This window comes from Schistocerca americana, chromosome X, assembly GCF_021461395.2.
Source record: "Schistocerca americana isolate TAMUIC-IGC-003095 chromosome X, iqSchAmer2.1, whole genome shotgun sequence".
Taxonomy (NCBI): Eukaryota; Metazoa; Arthropoda; class Insecta; order Orthoptera; family Acrididae; genus Schistocerca; species Schistocerca americana.
The window spans coordinates 544,949,956-544,972,267 of NC_060130.1; positions in this window are offsets into that span (position 1 = coordinate 544,949,956).

Sequence of the window (22,312 nt, forward strand, 5' to 3'; positions counted from 1 at the left end):
GTTTACATTCAGGAGCACTTATCTGAATTGCAAAACGAAATGTTGATCGGTAGAGGAATGAAATGAGAACAACAAAAAGTTCAGTGTTGACTGGCACTAAACCATTTCAATGCTTAGAAACTTCCTGCTGGGCTATTGTTACAAAATTTTGTGTGTGCATTACCAAAACTGAGTGATCACTAGTGACTACCATTATATATTCTCCAAAGAGGGGTAATTCCAAAAGCAAATATGATACTGATGTTCAGTAAAAAACTAATTATGCAGCTTACTCATTGGAACCTCCATGTAAGGCAACTGCTCCTCAAAATGTTGCATTTCACCAGGAGCAGCAGGATGCATTTCATCTACTCGAGCGACAGCAGAACTCATGTTCTCAGCTGGAGCAGGCACTGTAGGCGTCTCAGAAGTCTTGTCTTCAGATGACAGTGTCTGTATTTCCTGGATGAAAAAGTAAACGTTTACTCAGTAAGTGAGCTTGGAACAAATTACTCAATAAAATGTGCTTGTAGTTTCTAGTATTTTGTATCTCCGGACATTTTTTGATTTTATTTTATTGATTAAACTTTCACATCTATTTTACCTTATGCATTAATCTGCAGTAAATTTACAGTGGATGTTGCATGAAGTGGATGCTACACAAGAAGAGTATTGCTGATATTGCTCCTGTTAGGTGTTATGAACTTCTGTCATATGAACAAAGAAATAGAAAAAAAATTCTGTGTCACATTGTATGGTAAGTATCATAAATTCAAAACTCTTTCACAGATTAAAACTGTGTGCTGGACTTGCAAGTGATCGGATACTGATGATGAATTGACAGTTTGTACCCATGAACAGGGTTTTCAGGCAGAAAGACATTGAGACTGCATGGCAGTTTTCTTGTAGCTGTTTGTTCCTTGTACTCCTCCTCCACCTTGAGAAGATGCTACTTGGCAAATACACATGGTCAGTTGGACTCATTCTGCAGACAGTCATGCCAGGAGTTCGTATCTCCTATCTGTTCATGTTGTTAGAGCATTCAGTTAAGTCAATAGCCTCTATATTTTCCACCACTGCACTGATGACTGTCAGGCAATAGCTTTCTGTAAATTGAGCCAACCACAAACCAGATGGTGTTCAATTATTTGCCACATTGGTCCAGTCAAACATAGTGTTTGTGGTCTTGAGGTTTTGGTAACATAGAGCTTGCAGCATTCACACCAAAATTCATACATAACTGTAGTAAGTTAGCAACTGAGAGTTGTTTACCTATATCTTTATCTGTTTTGTCATTGTTGCATCTCTCAGATGATTGCATATTATTATTATTATTATTATTATTATTATTATTATTCATTTATTATTACAGCATCTTTTTGCGCCTCACATTGTCCAGAAAAAAATGAGGTTGCAGCAAATGCGGAAGAATACATAGCCCAATGTTTACATGCGGTTTATTCTTATGATGAATGGACTACAAGTCACAGTGTCACTTTCACTAAGGCCGTGATTCAAAGTAGCATCGCCATGCTGAAATGACAGCTACAAAGATAGACATGTGTCATCAACATGGTTTATTTGGCCACACTGGATATAATTCACACCTGTCATCTGCTAGTGAGTTTGATACGAGTTTTGATTTTTCTTGTGCACTTTCCTATTCTTGTTAAGGAATTTTTATGACTTAAGTGCCAACAGACATGGGGTCAAAGCGAGTTGTGTACAAAGTGGTATGATGCAACATATGTGCCAACTTAAGACAGCCTTTTAAGCCTGTCACATGTATATTCAGACACTTCTTATTTCAAGTGATTGAAGACTGGAATAAGAATGCAAATGGGGGAAACACACAGACATGCTGGAGGGGGTACCTTTCTTACTTGCAACTCCTGGGCAAAATATTCTGGAAGTAAAGTGGGCCTCCATTTGGATCTCCAGGCAGGGGCTACTCAGCAGGATGCTATCATCAGGAAAAATAAATCTGACATTCTATGTGATGAAATATGGAATGTTAAATCTTTAAAACAGAAATGGACAAGCTGTTTAGTGAGGTGGGGTGGCAGGAAGAACAGGACTTCTGGTAAGGTGAGCATAGGATTATCAACAAACAATCACATAGTGGTAAAGCAGTAGAAGGTCTAATAATGAATAAGCAAATAGAAAAGTGACTAAGCTACTATGGACAGCATAATGAACACATTACCATAGCCAAGACAGACACAAAGCCAACACCCACAAAGCTAGTACATATCTACTAGCTCTGCATATGATGAACAGATTGAAACAATGTATGATAAGATAAAGAAAAATACTCATATTTTTAAGGGTGATGAAAACTAAATTTTGATAGGGGAATGGAATTCAGCAGTAGAAAAAGGAAGAGAAGGAAAAATAGCAAGAGAACATGGACTGTGGGAAAGGAATGAAAGAGGCAGCCACCTGGTAAAACTCTGCAAAGAGCACAATTTAATCACTGCTAAAGCTTGCTTTAAGAATCATGAAAAAAGGTTGTATACGTGGAAGAGAGCTACAAACACTGGAAGGCTTCAGCTACATTACACAATTGCAATAAAAAGATTTCGAAACCAAATTTTAAACAACAAAACATTTCCAGAGGACAGTTTTTGATGTTGCTGAGCAACAGTCATGTAATAATTTTTAAACGAACACACTGCCATTTGACTGTATTGTTGTTTATTTAACTACAACCTAGGCTTTGGCCTTTTATGCCATTTTCAAGTGATTTAGTTTATGTTATTAACACGCCATGCACTACATCTTAATGACATAAACTAAATCACACGAAAATAGCATAAAAGGCCGAAATCTAGGTTGTAATTAAATAAACAATAATACAGTCAAAAGGCAGCATGTTCATTTAAAAAATTTCCAGAGGAATTTGGAGACTTTGGCCATAATTTACCGGTTTCCAACAGTGGATCGAAACTGAAGGAGCTGCGGAAAGGTAAGAAATCAAGGATGTGGGACATCGATAAACTGAGATAACTACTGGTTATGGAGAATTTCATCGAGAGAATTACATAACAAATGACTGAAACAGGGAAAAGGACTTCAACAGAAGGCAAATGGGAAGCTTTGAAAGATGTAGTGAAGGCAACAGAGAATCAAAAGAGCTAAATGAGAAGGACCAGTCAAAAACTTTGGATAATATGCCATATTTTAAATTTAATTGTTGAAAACAGAATATACAGAACTGCATCAAGTAAAGGAGAAAAAAGGGAATACAATCACCAAGCAAATTAGATTCACAGAAAGTAGAAGAAAATGGCAATGCAGGAATGGCTAGAGGAGGAATACCAAGCTTTAAAAACACTAATGTCTATGGGAAAGATAGATGGCTTTTAAATAAAAATGAAAGAGACCTTTGGAGAAATGAAAACCAACTGTACAAATATGAAGAGCCCTAACGGCAATGTGGTACTAACAAGGGAACCTCCCCATCGCACCCCCCTCAGATTTAGTTATAAGTTGGCACAGTGGATAGGCCTTGAAAAATTGAACACATATCAATTGCGAAAACAGGAAGAAGTTGTGTGGAACTGTGAAAAAATAAGCAAAATATACAAACTGAATAGTTCAACGGAAGATAGGCAACATAAAGGACGATGGGAACGCAGGAGTGCCGTGGTCTCGTGGTAACGTGAGCAGCTGCGGAATGAAAGGTTCTTGGTTCAAATCTTCCATCGAGTGAAAAGTTTAATTTGTTATTTTCAGTTTATGTGACAAACTCTTATATTTTCATCACTTTTTTGGGAGTGATTATCACATCCACAAGAAAACCTAAATCGGGCAAGGTAGAAGAATCTTTTTACCCATTCGCCAAGTGTACAAGTTAGGTGGGTCGACAACATATTCCTGTCATGTGACGCACATGCCGTCACCAGTGTCGTATAGAATATATCAGATGTGTTTTCCGGTGGAGGAATCGGTTGACCTATGACCTTGCGATCAAATGTTTTCTGTTCCCATTGAAGAGGCACGTCCTTTCGTCTACTAATCGCACGGTTTTGCGATGCGGTCGCAAAACACAGACACTAAACTTATTACAGTGAACAGAGATGTCAATGAACGAACGGACAGATAATAACTATACAAAAATAAAGAAAGTAAAATTTTCAGTCGAGGGAAGACTTGAACCAAGGACCTCTCATTCTGCAGCTGCTCACGCTACCACGGGACCACGGCCCTCCTAAGCTCATATTGTCCATTATGATGCTTATGTGGCCCATGGACTACTCAGTTTGCATATTTTGCTTATTTTTTCACAGTTCCACACAACTTCTTCCTGTTTTCTCAATTGATCTGTGTTCAGTTTATCAAGGCCTATCCACTGTGCCAACTTATAACTAAATCTGAGGGGGGTGCGATGGGGAGGTTCCCTTGTAAGCATAAAAAGGAAAAATGACAGGTGGAAGGAAGATACAGATATTCTATACCTGGAAAATAAACTTGAGAACATCATAGAAAGAGTAGAGGAAGTAGACGAAGATGAGGTGGGAGATAAGACATTGTGAGAATAATTTGAAAGAGCACAGAAAAAAAGTCAAAAATAGGCACCTGGAGTAGACAACAATCCCTCATAATTACTGAGATCTTTGGAAGAATATATGACGACAAAACAATTTCACTTGATGATGCTGTGGTGTACAAGAAGGTATTGAAGTTGACTGACTGTAGGAGGATACAAGATGAATTAGAGAAATTTTCTAGCCAGTCTGATGAGAGACGGCTAGCTCAAAATGTAGAAAAACGTAAGTTATGTGGTTGAACAGGAAAAACAAACTTGTTTCAATATCTTGGCATAACAATGCAAAGTGAAATGAAATGGAATGAACATGTGAGGATTGTGACAGGGAAGGCAAATGGTTGACTTTGGTTTATTGGGAGAATTTTGGGAAAGCGTGATTCATTTGTAAACTACACTGCACATAGGACGCGAGTGCAACCTATTCCTGAGTACTGCTCCACTGTTTGGGATCTGTACCAGTCAGATTAATGGAAGTCATCGAAGCAGTTCATAGACGGGCACTGCATTTTTTAGCGGTAGGTTTGAACAGCACACAAGTGTTATGAAGATGCTTCAGGAACGGAAATGGGAATCCCTGGAGGGAAGGTGACATTCTTCTAGAGAAACACTGTTGAGAAAATTTGCAGAACCAAGTTTTGAAGCTGACTGCATGACGATTCTACTGCCGCCAAAATAAATTTTTCGTAATGACCACAAATACCAGATAGAGAAAGTATGGGTCATACGGAGCCATATAGACAGTTTTTTCCCCTTACTCTGTTTGTTAGTGGAACAGGAAAGAAAATGACTAGCAGCAATAAAGGGCACACTTTGTCACACACTGTATGGTGGCTTGAGGATTATGTATGTAGATTTAGACCTGAGCCTCCGGTTGCACTGTGTCACAAGTCACAAGCATTACTCTTTTTGTGCCAACACTGTTTCTCGACTCACTCGTCGATGGACTGTGCACATTGCTGGGGTCCTGCATGCTTTGTAGCAAAGAGGGTCATCTTTGATCTGTGTGTCGCAGCCGCACAACCCGCTGCTGTCCTCCTGCCCTACGAGGGCATCAGGACACCATACATACACTGCAGTCAGTAGCCACTGGATGACCCTTTCATGTGAAAGTTATTTGTCAAGCTCCCCATTTTTAATGAGGATGTCTGTTTTCAGGTGGACAATGGGGCTGATTTGTTTGATCAGTCTAGCAGAGCATACATGATTGGGCTTGCCCAAGTTGTCTGTGTCGTTATGGCATTTGGTGTCTGACAGGGACAGTTTTGTTCCCCTTCGTGGACAGTTCTTCATTACAGCAGCCTACAAACATGTTACACAGCTCATAACATTATTTGTGGCCGACCAGTCATTGGATACTAACATTTTTGACCTCAACACTTTTACACTGTTTGGGTTTTCTATCTCCGATGAAGTGTCAAGTTCATAAGCCCCCCTCCCCCCCCCCCCCCCCCCCAACCAGTCATCTTCCCAGGAACTGGATGATCTTTGTTCAGCATCTGCATCTCTATTTAGGCCAGATTTGGGGTGCACCTAAGATTTTCAGACACGCATCACCATTTGGCCACGCACCACACCTCGTTTTTACGTTGCCAGACCCAATTTGTCTGCATTACATACTGCTGTGATCCAGGAACTTGATATTGTCAAGACTGCTGGAATTATCAATACTGTGCAATTTATTGTGTGTGCCACCCCATCTGGTCATTATCAGAAAGCCCAATGGTTCTCTTAGATTATGTGAGGATTTGAAAGTTATGGTTAATGCTCAGTCACAGGTCGAAATGTATCTTATTCCCCAGATGAAAGACCTCCTCACCAACCATGCTAGGAGGAGGAGAGGAGAGGAGAGGAGGGTAACTACTTACAGACTCAATTGCCAATCCTTACCCTCAGTTGTGCTTAGATGAGACAACTCAACACAACTTTTGGATTGTGTAAGTACAAGCAGCTACCATTTGGCACTGCCTTGGCCCCTGCAATACAGCACAATCCAGCTCCAGTGAATTACCTGGATGATCTCACTGTCACAGGACCCTCCTGCCAGGAGCATTTGTATAACCTCTGCACCCCCTTTACAACTCTGCAGGATACAAGGCTGCACTGTCATTCGGAAAAGTGCAGATTTTCAACCAGAAGTGGTGTATTTGGGGCACTGGCTCACCACAGTAGGAATCAGAACTAATGAATGACACTGCCATTGATTTAATTCCCCACCAAAGGAACTTACCTGAACTGCAGGTGTTTTTAGACAAAGTCGATTATTACTCCAAGTTCCTACCCCAAGCAGCCCACATTATACAACTCTTCAATCACATGCTTAAGAAGGAGTATGCTACAACTGGACTCCTGGCTGTGACCAAGGTTTGGCCACTTAAAAACCATACTGAACTCTACCTCGTGTCTCACGATTCTCTCTCCTCAACGTCCCTTAGGTCTGGCGGCCGACACATCTGCCTGTTACATCAGGGCAGTATTGGCCCACTGGAATGAGGATGGCTCCAAACAACCAAAGGCATACGCATTCAAGACATTCACTCTTGCACAGTTGAACTACTCACAGACCGAAAAGGAGACGTTGGTGATAGTGGTTGCCCTGAAAAAAATTCATGTCTCTCTGTTTTGGGCAAAGTTATCGCTAATTATAGATTACAAGCTGTTGGTTACATTAGTTGGACCCTGATACAAGCTCATGGAGTGAACAGTTCAGTGACAGTGCTGGACATTGTTCCTGAGTGCATACAGTTACACCATCCGGTTTAAGCCCACGGCACAACATTCCAACAGCGACACTTTGTCTCATCTACCCACTGGCCCAATCCCTGATTTCAACCAACAGGAGGTCCTCTGCTTCCACATTGATACTGCACAGCAACTTATGTTGGACAGTTCCCCTTTAGAGCTGTAGGTGACAACACCACGATACGCTGGGACCTCACCTTGCGGCAGGCCCTCCAGTACAAGAGCCCTGGCTGACTAACCTGCCACAATCAGTGGTTGGCAACCGCATCTAGAAACTTGTCGATGATGCCATTCTTTTGGATACTAAGACCGACACACATCAGGTAATCGTCCCAGCTGAACTGCAGCATTGAGTCATGAGCTTACTGCACCAGTGACAATGGGGAATGACCCACATTGGGAATGACCCACAAGGAGGTGTTGACTCACTGACATGTGTACTTTCTGGATATCAGTGGCAAAACTGACAGAACAGTCCATGGCTGCACATTGTGGGCCTGGCACCAAGTGGCACTCCCACAATTATTTTCACCCTGTTGTACACCCCGCATTCCCGGGAACCACATCCTCGTCGATTTTGCAAGTCCGTTTTTGGGATCAAAGAGGTTGCCCATCATGGATGCCTACTCCAAGTACCCGTATGTGGTGGGCAATGCATCCACCACGACAATGACACCCTCATTTATTTGGCCATCGAAGGGTTACCTCACACTTTGGTCTCTGATTATGGGCCCTAATTCATGGTGTCATGCCTTCAGAGAGTTCCGTGTGGCCAGTGGCTTAAAACACATCCTCAGCTCTCCATTCCATCCTTCCTCTAATGGTGAAGCGGATCGTCTCGTTCAGACTTTTAAGCAGAAAATGATGAAAGCTGTCAAACTCTGGCTCTACATCGGTCCTCACCCTGTTTCTAAGTACCTGTCCCACCACATTTAGTGCTGGTTGTAGCCACACTGAGCTGCTCCACAGGCAGCAACTGTGGACCTTACTTCATCTTCTGATGCCATCCCCTTCAGCAGCCACCTCCCAGCTGCCCCAGTGTTATGCACCACCCACACCTGTTCCGATGGGGCCGCTACAGCTTGAATGCCGGTAATGGTAGTAAAGACCCACGGTGGCAAATTACGTCTGTCCAGACACAGAAGGGGCTCGAGTGCTGCCACCACAAGCAACCCTGGCGTTGAACACAGGCGTTACACCCGCTGCCGCCATTTTCTGCTCCGCCTTGCACTGACATGAGGCCCCAGGGGTGGCTGCCTATGACTCCCCACAGGTGCATCGGCACTATCTTTTGCATACATGAGGATCAGAGGCGAACCCTCTGCGCCCTCGCCTCCAGCGCCATCCCAATGGACAATGCCGAACACCATCCCCTCCTCCAAGTAGCAGTCGAAGGGACAAGGTCTTCATCCAAACCTTTTTTCTGTCATCCGGAGCATTTCTGCCTGTATGTGCATGTTTTGTGGGAGAGGGCTCTGTTATTGGGCACCATAGCAGAGGTTGAACGCCTGCCAGGGAAGAATGACTTAGCATGTACAAAACACAAAACATAATACAGCCTCATGAGAACAATGTATTGTGGGAATAACAGTATGTATAACCACTTATGTAGTCTATTGGCATTCATATACTTACAAGATTTTGACATACAGGTTGGTGTAGATCAAGTAGAGATAACAATGTAGTATGCACATCAGAGAACAACTATTCAGCAACACTAGTCAGTATTTCATTTCATTACTGAAATTGATTGTAATTATCATGACAGGTTGACACTAAATGTGTGCATTGATATATTAGAGTAAATGTGTAAAACAATTGAAAAAAAAATATTTTGAGGTATGTTTGTTTATTCAGTGTGCATTGTGGTCTTTCTGTCAATTTCTTCTAGAGTATTCATTAATCTGCTTTTCACTACCTCATGTAGAACCTCCATAGATTTCTCAATGCTGCTGATGTTGTGATTGTAGTTTCATAGATGTATATTAAGTGAAGATTTACAGTTCATGCTTATGTTTATGTGCTCTCTGAACCTGGTGGAGTAACGTCTACCTGTTTGCCACACATGGAAACTTACGCATTCACCACATTTGATTTTATAAATCTCTCAGTGTGTACATGTTTTTTCTTTGTGCATGGTGTGTCTGATTATTGTCCCTGCTTTTGAAAGAAATACGAGTTCATTTTTAAAAAAATTATACTTGCAGTGGACCCACATTAAAAGAAATTATTGGACATGCTGCCTGACAAGGACGAGGGTGTACTACTAATATTTCAATGTACTTGAGGAAAAATGGTGAAATTTGTAGAAGGTATTAGTTTCAGTAAACAATGTGTGTTCAGATAAATTCAGACTCTAGTGTTGCAAAACATGTTAACCCATATAGTGAACTACTCCGTCTAAAATATGAAATACATGGTAAGTTTAAACAAATCCAAGAGCACAACATGAAATTGTATCGGACCCATATGGCATTAGGGAGAGAAATTAGTTCACTACAGCTTAACTCAGTTTATAAATTAATTCATGACTACATACACATTGTTAATGATGAAATGGAGACAAGACATGCTTGCAAGCTTGACAGATTAAGACATCTGCAGAAAAACAACACTAGATTTAGATCTAATCACACTGACTGTCATTTTAAAATTTTTAAGCATGTAGCCAACCTAAATAACGGTACCTTTACTACAGCTGAAATGAACATTTTAAACAAAGGGTTGAAATACAATGTTGCACGTACCATGAATTTAAAAAACATTACTGTCGACACAAAAGTCACTCTAGATATGGCCTAGTTACCAGTCCATGGAAAATACAGAATTTCTAACAAAGTGGCTAGGGTTATTGCAGAACAAAGAAAACATAAAAAAGACGTATCATAATAATATGCAATACAATCTTGCCATATGTGAAATTAATATGAAATTAACAATAAACAAAGCTATTGCTGTAAAAGCAGAGGGTGTTACTATAGTTGTTATAAATAAGAATGATTATGTTAATAAGGTACAATACTTTATTGCTGCTAATAATATTACAAAATTGAATAGAGATCCTACCGGTAGATTTAATGCTTTAATCAAGAAGATTTTTAAAAAGTTTGATTTCATCCTGTCAGAGAGAGAGAGAGAGAGAGAGAGAGAGAGAGAGAGAGAGAGAGAGAGAGAGAGAGGGGGGTCAATGAATGTCTGTCAGGTACCCACGAACGCCCACACTTCGTGCTCAACTTAAGGTCCATTAGACTGGATGTCCTATACACTCTGTAGCGAGTTGTGAAAATATAAATTTTTCTATTCGGTTATGGTAGAGTGCTACAGCAACAAGTTTCAAATTATTTTAGAATAAAAACTTTCTTGGTCGCAAAGTTATTTAATATCGGTGACGTATTTCACCCTTTTGAGGCATCATCAGATTGTGTAAAAGTGGCTGGACATGTAAGCCATTCATAATGAAGCCATATGAAATGGAAAATGGATGCAACAGTAACTGAGTATGTAATCCACATGTCATAAAAACATATTAAATGCAAAGTGGACCTTGAGCACACAAGTTGACTCCTCCATAGCAGTACAAATTAGGGCCATGCTTACAAACATTCGCCTGTCTGCCCCACATGGAAACTTTCATTCTCCACATTTGATTTTATAAATCCCTGATAGTGTAAATGGTTTTGTTTTGTTGGTGGTGTGTCTGACTACTGTCTCTACTTGTTATTTCAGTGTAATCTGATTTGTACATTAGTTTTATGAAAATTTTCGTCTATTCTGTCTGATATGGTACCATAATATGGTAAAGTAATATATTTCTTTTTTTCTGCTTCTGCTACTTTTGTTAATGTTATATCTTTATGTATAGTGTTGCTTTTGTTATGTAATTTTGTGGTATATATTGTTGTTGCTGTTGTTGTTGTTGTTGTTGTTGTTGTTGTTGTTGTCGTCGTCGTCGTCTTCAGTCCAAAGACTGGTTTGATGCAGCTCTCCATGCTACTCTATGCTGTGCAAGCCTTTTCACCTCTGAGTAACTACTGCGACCTAAATCCTTTTGAATCTGCTTAGTGTATTCATCTCTTGGTCTCCCTCTACCACTTTTACCCTCCATGCTTCCCTCCAATACTAAATTAGTGATCCCTTGATGCTTCAGAATGTGTCCTACCAATGGATCCCTTCTTCTAGTGAAGTTGTGCCACAAATTCCTCTTCTCCCCAATTCTATTCAGTACCTCCTCATTAGTTATGTGATCTACCCATCTAATCTTCAGCATTCTTCTGTAGCACCGCATTTCAAAAGCTTCTAGTCTCTTCCCATCTAAACCATTTATTGTCCATGTTTCACTTCCGTGCATGGCTGCGCTTCATACAAATACTTTCAGAAGAGACTTCTTGATACTTAAATCTATACCCAATGTTAACTTCTTCAGAAACGGTTTTCTTGCCATTGCCACTCTACATTTCATAACCTCTCTACCTCAGGCACCATTAGTTATTTTGCTGCCAGAATTGCAAAACTCATCTACTACTTCAAGTGCCTCACTTCCTAATCTAATTCCCTCAGTATCACCAGATTTAATTTAACTACATTCTATTAAGCTGGTTTTGCTTTTCTTGATGTTCATCTTAAATCCCCCTTTCAAGACACTGTCCATTCTGTTCAACCGTTCTTCCAAGTTCTTTGCTGTCTCTGAGAGAATTACAACGTCATCAGCAAATCTCACAGCTTTTATTTCTTCTTCCTAGATTTCAATTCCTACTCCAAATTTTTCTTTGGTTTCCTTTACTGCTTGCTCAATGTACAGACTGAATAACATCTGATATAGGCTACAACCATGTGGCACTCCCTTCTCAACCACTGTTTCTATTTCACACCTCTGGACCCTTATAACTGCTGTCTGGTTTCTGTACAAGTTGTAAATAGCCTTAGAATCCCTGTATTTTACCCCTGATACCTTCAGGGTTTCACAGAGAATATTCCAATCAACATTGTCAAAAGTGTTCTCTAAGTCTACAAATGTAGATTTGCCTTTCCTTAACCTATCTGCTAAGAGAAGTCATAGGGTCAGTATTGCATCCAGTGTTCCTACATTCCTCCAGAATCCAAACTGACCTTCCCTGAGGTCGGCTTCTACCAGTTTTACCATTCTTCTTCTGTAAAGAATTCGTGTTAGTATTTTGTAACTGTAAATTATTAAAGTGATAGTTCAGTATTTTTCACATCAGTCAGCACCTGCTTAATTTAAAATTAGAATTATCATATTCTTCTTGAAGTCTGAGGGTATTATGCCTTTCTCATACATCTTGCTCATTGTATGGAAGAATTTTGTCATGGCTGGCTCTCCCAAGGCTTTCAGTAGTGCTAACAGAATGTTGTCTACTCCAAGGGCCTTGTATCAACTTAGATCTTTCAGTGCTCTGTCAAATTCTTCATGCGCTATAATATCTCCCATCTCATCTTCATCTATGTCCTCTAACATTTCCATTTCCATAATACTGCCCTCAAGTATATTGTCCTTGTACTCTATATAACCCCCCCCCCCCCCCCCATCATGAACCATGGACCTTGCCGTGCCGTTGGTGGGGGAGGCTTGCATGCCTCAACGATACAGATAGCCGTACCGTTGGTGCAACCACAATGGAGGGGTATCTGTTGAGAGGCCAGACAAACGTGTGGTTCCTGAAGAGGAGCAGCAACCTTTTCAGTAGTTGCAGGGGCAACAGTCTGGATGATTGACTGATCTGGCCTTTTAACGCTAACCAAAACGGCCTTGCTGTGCTGGTACTGCGAACGGCTGAAAGCAAGGGGAAACTACAGCCGTAATTTTTCCCGAGGGCATGCAGTTTTACTGTATGGTTAAACGATGATGGCGTCCTCTTGGGTAAAATATTCCGGAGGTAAAATAGTCCCCCATTCGGATCTCCGGGCAGGGACTACTCAAGAGGACGTTGTTATCAGGAGAAATAAAACTGGCAATCTACGGATCGGAGCGTGGAATGTCAGATCCCTTAAGCAGGCAGGCAGGTTAGAAAATTTAAAAAGGGAAATGGATAGGTTAAAGTTAGATATAGTGGGAATTAGTGGAGTTTGGTGGCAGGAGGAACAAGACTTTTGGTCAGGTGAATACAGGATTATAAATACAAAATCAAATAGGGGTAATGCAGGAGTAGGTTTAATAATGTATAAAAAAATAGGAGTGTGGGTAAGCTACTACAAACAGCATAGTGAACGCATTATTGTGGCCAAGATACACAAAGCCCACACCTACAACAGTAGTACAAGTTTATATGCCAACTAGCTCTGCAGATGTTGAAGAAATTGATGAAATGTATGATGATGAGATAAAAGAAATTATTCAGGTAGTGAATGGAGACAAAAATTTAATAGTCATGGGTGACTGGAATTCGAGAGTACGAAAAGGGAGAGAAGGAAAAGTAGTATTTGAATAAGGATTGGGGATAAGAAATAAAAGAGGAAGCCGCCTGGTAGAATTTTGCACAGAGCATAACAATCATAGCTAACACTTGGTTCAAGAATCATAAAAGAAGGTTGTATACATGGAAGAATCCTGGAGATACTAGAAGGTATCAGATAGATTATATAATGGTAAGACAGAGATTTAGGAACCAGATTTTAAATTGTAAGACATTTCCAGGGGCAGATATGGACTCTGACCACAATCTATTGGTTATGAACTGTAGATTAAAACTGAAGAAAAAGGAAATGGGACCTGGATAAACTGACTAAACCAGAGGTTATACAGAGTTTCAGGGAGAGCATAAGGGAACAATTGACAGGAATGGGGGAAAGAAATACAGTAGAAGAAGAATGGGTAGCTTTGAGTAACGAAATAGTGAAGGCAGCAGAGGATCAAGTAGGTAAAAAGATGAGGGCTAGTAGAAATCCTTGGGTAACAAAAGAGATACTGAACTTAACTGATGAAAGGAGAAAATACAAAAATGCAGTAAGTGAAGCAGGCAAAAAGGAATACAAACGTCTCAAAAATGAGATCGACAGGAAGTGCAAAGTGGCTAAGCAGGGATGGCTAGAGGACAAATGTAAGGATGTAGAGGCTTATCTCACTAGGGGTAAGATAGATACTGCCTACAGGAAAATTTAAAGAGACCTTTGGAGAAAAGAGAACCACTTGCATGAATATCAAGAGCTCAGATGGAAACCCAGTTCTAAACAAAGAAGGGAAAGCAGAAAGGTGGAAGGAGTATATAGAGGGTCTATACAAAGTGATGTTCTTGAGGACAATATTATGAAAATGGAAAAGGAGGTAGATGAAGATGAAATGAGAGATACGATACTGCGTGAAGACTTTGACAGAGCACTGAAAGACCTAAGTTAAACAAGGCCCCGGGAGTAGACAACATTCCATTAGAACTACTGACAGCCTTGGGAGTGCCAGTCGTGACAAAACTGTACCATCCGGTGAGCAAGATGTATGAGACAGGCGAAATTCCCTCAGACTTCAAGAAGAATATAATAATTCCAATCCCAAAGAAAGCAGAGATTGACAGATGTGAAAATTACTGAACTATCAGTTTAATAAGTCACAGCTGCAAAATACTAATGCGAATTCTTTACAGACGAATGGAAAAACTGGTAGAAGCCGACCTCGGGTAAGATCTGTTTGGATTCCGTAGAAATGTTGGAACACATGAGACAATACTGACCCTACGACTTATCTTAGAAGAAAGATTAAGGAAAGGCAAACCTATGTTTCTAGCATTTGTAGACTTAGAGAAAGCTTTTGACAATGTTGACTGGAATACTCTCTTTCAAATTCTGAAGGTGGCAGAGGTAAAATACAGGGAGTGCAAGGCTATTCACAATTTGTACAGAAACCAGATGGCAGTTATAAGAGTTGAGGGACATGAAAGGGAAGCAGTGGTTGGGAAGGGAGTGAAACACGGTTGTAGCCTCTCCCCACTGCTATTCAATCTGTATATTGAGCAAGCAGTAAAGGAAACAAAAGAAAAGTTCGGAGTAAGTATTAAAATCCATGGAGAAGAAATAAAAACGTTGAGGTTCGCCGATGTCAGAGACAGCAAAAGACTTTGAAGAGCAGTTGAACGGAATGGACAGTGTCTTGAAAGGAGGGTATAAGATGAACATCAACAAAACGAGGATAATGGAATGTAGTTAAATTAAGTTGGGTGATGCTGAGGGAATTAGATTAGAAAAAGTAGTAAAGGAGTTTTGCTATTTGGAGAGCAAAATAACTGATGATGGTCAAAGTAGAGAGGATATAACATGTAGACTGGCAATGGCAAGGAAAGCGTTTCTGAAGAAGATAAATTTGTTAACATCGAGTATAGATTTAAGTGTCAGGAAGTCGTTTCTGAAAGGATTTGTATGAAGTGTAGCCATGTATGGAAGCGAAGCATGGTCGATAAATAGTTTAGACAAGAAGAGAATAGAAGCTTTCGAAATGTGATGCTACAGAAGAATACTGAAGATTAGATTGGTAGATCACATAATTAATGAGGAGATATTGAATAGAATTGGGGAGAAGAGGAGTTTGTGGCACAACTTCACTAGAAGAAGGGATCGATTGGTAGGACATGTTCTGAGGCATCAAGGGATCACCAATTTAGTACTGGAGGGCAGCGTGGAGGGTAAAAATCATAGAGGGAGACCAAGAGATGAATACACTAAGCAGATTCAGAAGGATGTAGGCTGCAGTAGGTACTGGGAGATGAAGAAGCTTGCGCAGGAGAGAGTAGGATGGAGAGCTGCATCAAACCAGTCTTTGGACTGAAGACGACCACAACAACAACAACAACAACAACAACTACTCTATATACCCCTTCCACCTTTCTGCTTTACCTTCTTTGCTTAGGCCTGGTGGTGGTGGTGGTGGTGGTGGTTGTTGGGATGTTTAAGGGGGACTAAACAGCTAAGGTCATCAGCCCCCATTCCAAAAACAGGCGAGGCGAAAATTTGTGGAGCAGGTAAAACCCCAAGGGGAAGGAGACTCCCCCCCAGGCACTGCAAGAACACAAATGCGGCAACGAACACTACAGACAAGAAGAGTACAGATGAACACCAGACAGAAAGAAACAGAAGAAAAGAAGATGGCCGGAGACTGGTTGACTGACCACGAGAACAGAAAAAAGGGAAAGGGGCAACCATCCGACTACACACTAAAATCTGCAACCAAAAATGAGAGACTCGAGGACAAGAGACACAGAAAGGGAAAGGTGCAGGACCTATCTAAATGGAACCATAAAAAGGACTACCACGGATAAAATTAAAAATGTTGTCAGCCATGGAGGCATCGTCACATAAAACCAAAGGCAAAGTGCCTGGGAGATTAAAAGACTGCCGGATGGTGCGCAGTCAGGGACACTCCAACAAAATGTGGGCGACCGTCAGCCGGGACCCACACCGACACAGTGGGGGATCCTCCTGACGCAAAAGATGGCCATGCGTCAGGTAGGTATGGCCGATGCGGAGCCGACACAGGACGACAGAGTCCCTGCGAGAAGCCCGCAGGGAGGACCGCCACACATCGGTCGTCTCCTTAACAGCCCGCAGTTTATTCAAGGATGTCAGGCCACGTCACTCATCAGTCCACATCCCAAGCACCTTACGGCGCAACACCAACTGCTGATCACAAGGCGGGAGGCCGATCTCCAAAGCTGGAGCGTCGATCGCCCCTTTGGCCAGCCTGTCAACACGTTCGTTCCCCGGGATGCCAACGTGACCTGGCGTCCAAACAAAGACCACCGAACGACCAGAGCGGGTAATGACGGAAACAGACTCCTGAATAGAGGATACCAGAGGAGAAGAGGTATAGCAGCGGTCGATAGCCTGGAGGCTGCTCAGGGAGTCACTGCAGATGACGATGGACGTACCTGAGCAGGGACGCAGATGCTCAAGAGCGCGCAATATGGCCACCAGCTCTGCAGTAAAAATACTGCAGCCAGCCGGCAAGGAGCGCTATTCAACATGGGCAGCGTGAGCAAAAGCGTAGGCAGTGCGACCATCAACCAGGGAACCATCAGTGTAGATAGTCTCACAGCCCGAAAATGAGGCGAGGAGCACAAGAAAACGGCGACGGAGGGCCACAGGTGGAACCGAGTCCTTGGGTCCCTGTGTCAAGTCCAGACGGACGGACGGCCGGGGCAAACACCAGGGAGGCGTAGGTCCACGGACCCGGAAAGGAGGCAGAAGAGGGAATGACCCCAGTTCCGACAGCAGGGACTGGACACGGACAGCTATGGAAAGCCCAGACCGAGGTCGCCATTCTGGCAGATGGAGGACCATGGCAGGGAAAAGCAGGCGATGATTGGGATGGCCCGGCGAGCAATGCATGTGGACAGCATAGTCGGCAAGCAGTCGAAGGCGGCACATCCACAGCGGGGGAACCCCGGCCTACACCAGTAGACTATCCACGGGGCTCGTACGGAAAGCGCCAGTTGCAAGCCGAACCTCACAGTGGTGTATGGGGTCCAACAACATCAACGCTGAGGGTGATGCAGACCCATAGGCCAGGCTCCCATAATCAAGCCTGGACTGCACAAGGGCTCTGTACAATCGCAACAGCGTGCAGCGATCTGCACCCCAAGACGTGTGGCTCAGGCAGTGGAGGGCGTTGAGGTGCCGCCAGCACTTTTGCTTCAGCTGAGTAATATGAGGAACCCATGTGAGCCGGGCATCAAAGACGAGTCCTAAGAAGCGGCTAGTGTCCACCACTCCAAGGAGGTGGCTGTCGAGGTAAAGTTCAGGATGAGGGTGGACCACCCGACGCCTGCAGAAGTGCATAACTCGAGTCTTGGCAGCAGAGAACTGAAAACCATGAGTCAGAGCCCATGGTGGTGCCTTGCGAACGGCAACTTGCAGCCGGCGTTCGGCGACTCCCGTAGTCGTGGAGCTAAATGAGATGCAGAAGTCGTCGGCATACAAAGAAGGAGACACCGACGACCCCACAGCTGCAGCCAGACCATTAATGGCCACTAGAAATAAGGAGACGCTCAACACTAAGCCCTGCGGGACCCCATTTTCCTGTGTATAAGATGAACTAGAGGTGGCACCGACTTGCACCCAGAAAGAGTGGCGCAATAAAAAGGTTTGAAGAAAAGCCGGGAGCTGACCACGAAGTCCCCACTCATGCAACGTAGCAAGGATGTGATGCCTCCATGTGGTGTCATACGCCTTCCGCAGATCAAAAAATACAGCAACGAGATGCTGACGTCGGGCAAAGGCCATACGGATAGCAGATTCCAGCCGCACCAAATTGTCCACAGCAGACCGGCCCCGACGGAAGCCACCCTGGGATGGAGCAAGGAGACTACGCGACTCAAGGACCCAACACAAACGCCGCCCCACCATACGTTCGAGCAATTTGCACAAAATGTTGGTGAGGGTAATGGGACGATAGCTGTCCACCGCCAGTGGGTCCGCACCGGGCTTCAAGATGGGGACAATAACACCCTCTCGCCATTGCGACGGGAACACGCCCTCGCTCCAAATGCGGTTAAAGATGGTGAGGATGTGTCTCTGGCAGTCCCTGGAGAGATGCTTCAGCATCTGCGCATGGATGCAGTCTGGTCCTGGTGCTGTATCAGGGCAATCGGCGAGGGCAGCGAGGAATTCCCTCTTGCTGAAAGGAGCATTGTATTTTTCAGAACGACGCGTGTGGAATGATAACGGCGTCTGCTCGGCTCGCTCCTTTAGAGAGCGAGAGGTGGGGGGGCTAAGTTGCAGTCGCAGAGCTCGTAGCAAAGTGCGCGGCAAGGTGTTCAGCAATGGCGGCAGCGTCTGTGCAGACAGCGCCGTCCAGGGAGATCCCAGGGACACCCATAGGGGTCTGGTATCCATAAATCCGCCGGATCTGGGACCACACGAGCGAGGGGATGACACGGGAGCCCAAGGATGAGACATACCTCTCCCAGCACTCCTGCTTACGCCGTGCAATAAGACGACAGGTCAAGGCACGGAGCCTCTTAAAGGCGATGAGGGTCTCCAGAGACGGGTGCCGCCTACGACGCTGGAGAGCCCGCCTACAGTCGCGAATAGCCTCAGCAATCTCCGGCGACCACCAGGGTACAGCCTTCCTCCGAGGGAGTCCAGAAGAGCGGGGGATGGCAGCCTCGGCCGCAGAAATGATTGACGTGGTCAAGACACAGACCACCTCGTCAATGTCACCCTGTGGGGGAGACTCAATGGTTGCAGCGGAAGTAAAAGCCGGCCAGTAGGCCTTGTTGAGAGCCCAGCGGGGCAGGCGCCCAGAAGAATGACACTGGGGCAGTGACAAATAGATGGGAAAATGGTCGCTACCGCACAGGTCAGGATGCACTCTCCAGTGGAAGGATGGGACAAGTCTGGGGCTGCAAAGAGAGAGATCGATGGTCGAGAACGAGCCATGGGCCACACTGAAATGGGTGGGAGCACCGGTGTTCATGAGGCTAAGGTCGAGCTGAGCCAACACATGCTCCACGGCACGACCGCGGTCATCGGAGACAGTCCTACCCCATAGAGGGTTGTGGGCATTGAAATCGCCCAGAAGCAGCAATGGTGGCGGAAGTTGAGCCAGCAGCGCAGCCAAGACATGTCGGGGGAGCTCCCCATCCGGAGAAATGTAAACAGAGCAAACAGTAATAGCCAGCGAGAGCTCAACCCTGACAGCGACTGCCTCTAAAGGTGTCAGAAGGGGTACTGGCGAGCTACAGACAGAGTGGTGAACAAAGAGGCAAACACCACCTGACGCTCGTTGACAGGCAGCACGGTTCTTATAGTATCCCCGATAAATGCGAAGGGCGGGGTCCGCATTGCTGGAACCAAGTTTCCCGAAGAGCAATGCAGAGAACAGGGGAAACACTCAGAAGCATCCGGAGCTCAGGCAGGTGGCGGAAATAACCGCCGCAATTCCACTGTAGAATGGAAGCAGTAAGGGACTGGGAGGGCATAAAGGCGACTAAAAGGCAGACGGCGCCTCAGAGCCAACTGCCGCCACCGGGGGAGAGTCAGCTGTGTCCATAGGAAAGGCCCCTGAGGGTTCCGTCAGGGCGAGATCCGCGGCAGAGGCGAGGATCTCCACCTCATCCCCGGAGCCAGAACTATTTACAGCAGGTGGTACTGAGACCGCCGGAACATCCTTCTTCTTGGACACGTTCTGTTCCTTCTTCTCGTGTCTGTCCTTAGGGTTAGAGGGCTGGGAGAGCTTCTCTGAAGGAGCGTCGGAGGCTGAGGACGACGCAGAAGCCCTACGACCAGCAGGTGGCGGAACCTTCAGCCACTGGCTGACATCCGGCTGGGTAGGAGAAGAAACGGAGGAAGGGAGAGCCCCGAGGGACCCCTTCCGCGAGACAGGAACCGGCAGAGGCAACGCCGGCGGAGAAGGAGGGGGAGGGATCGAGCCCCCCGGTTTTTGAGCAGATGTCACTCCCGAAGTAAGTGTGGGGGGAGCGACAGAAGAGGGTTGGCTCCCAACTGCTAAGGGGGCAACAGAGGAAGGCTTGCCCCCAGACACTAGGGGGGCAGACAGAGATGCGCGGCCCCGAGGGCCCACTGAAGGCAGCACAGATGAGGCGACAACTGTCGCTCGCGAGGGCGACGATAATGTGGCTGCAGCATAAGATGTTCGAAGGGAAACAGGATACAACCTTTCAAATTTCAGTTTTGCCTCTCAATAAGTGAGCCAGTCCAGGGTCTTAAATTCCATTACCTTCCGCTCCTTATGAAGAACGGGGCAATCCGGCGAGCATGGAGAGTGGTGCTCCCCACAGTTGACACATACAAGCGGACCTTCTCGAGCAATACAGCACCCTCGAAGGCCAAGATAAAGGCACCGGTGGCCACCCTGTTAGTCTTGGGTCCTCTATGTACACGACGGACAAAATGTACACCACGTCGTTCCAATTCGGCTCTCAGCTCATGACTGGGCTGGGGAGGACGTCTTGAGGAGGATGGACCCATTCCTCATTTTAGACAACCTTGCCACTTCCCCAAACTTATCCTCCAGGTGTTCCACAAAAAACAGAGGCTTCGTCGTAAGAAAGGACTCACCATCAGTCCCGCCGCAGACAAGGTATTGTGGTACGTAAGGCTCCCGCTTGGCACTAGACCTGCGTTCCTCCCACGGCGCAGCCAACGAGGGGAACGACTGAGGGTCATATTGCGCAGCATCAAACTCAACTCTGCCTCGCTTAGAGACGCTGGTGGCCGTGCGACCACCAGCTTGGTGTGATTTATTGCACTTCATTGCGCCACATCCGCCCAGATGCCACCTACTCCGAATGAGGGCTCTCCCCAAGGGTGCCACCCAGCCAAAGCAACGGGTACCTGGCCGATATCCCGTTGCCCGGAGTCCCCGTGCCCCAGACAGGATGGGCACATACTCCTTGGCATGCATGGGGAGGAAACAGCTCTGGCATCTGTAGTGCGATCCCTGCGTGGTCAGGGGGCTACCACCAAGAGGGTACATGACGACCCCACCACAACGGACTGGGTACCGTGCTGGATTTTAGGTGTCGAAAGGGTCCACAGTTGTCACGGGCGCTAAGAGGGGGATCGCGCGCAAGACTAGAAGGAGGCAACCCAGAAGACGTTGGGTGTAAATCCCGCCACACGACAATAGGTAGCATGCAAGATGGTGGTGCATGATGGACCAATAGAAAAACACCACGTAAGGGTCCTTCCCCAAATGGCACGCACTAACAACAGAAATTTAGAAAAATGGAGGTCAAACCCAAGAGGGGACCATCACATAAGGCCGAAACGTTTGAGACTCCTTTTAGTCGCCTCTTACGACAGGCAGGAATACCGCGGGCCTATTCTTACCCCCGAACCCGCAGGGGGTCTTAGGCCTGGTTTTGCATCTGAGCTTTTAATATTCATACAGGTTGGTTGTCTTTCCTCCAAAGGTCTGTTTAATTTTCCTGTAGGTGGAATCTATCTTACCCCTACTGATACAGGCTTCTACATCCTTACATTTGCCCTCCAGCTATTCTTGCTTAGCCATTTTGCACTTACTGTCAATCTCATTTTTGAGATGTTTTTATTCTTTTTTGCTTGCTTCATTTACTGCATTTT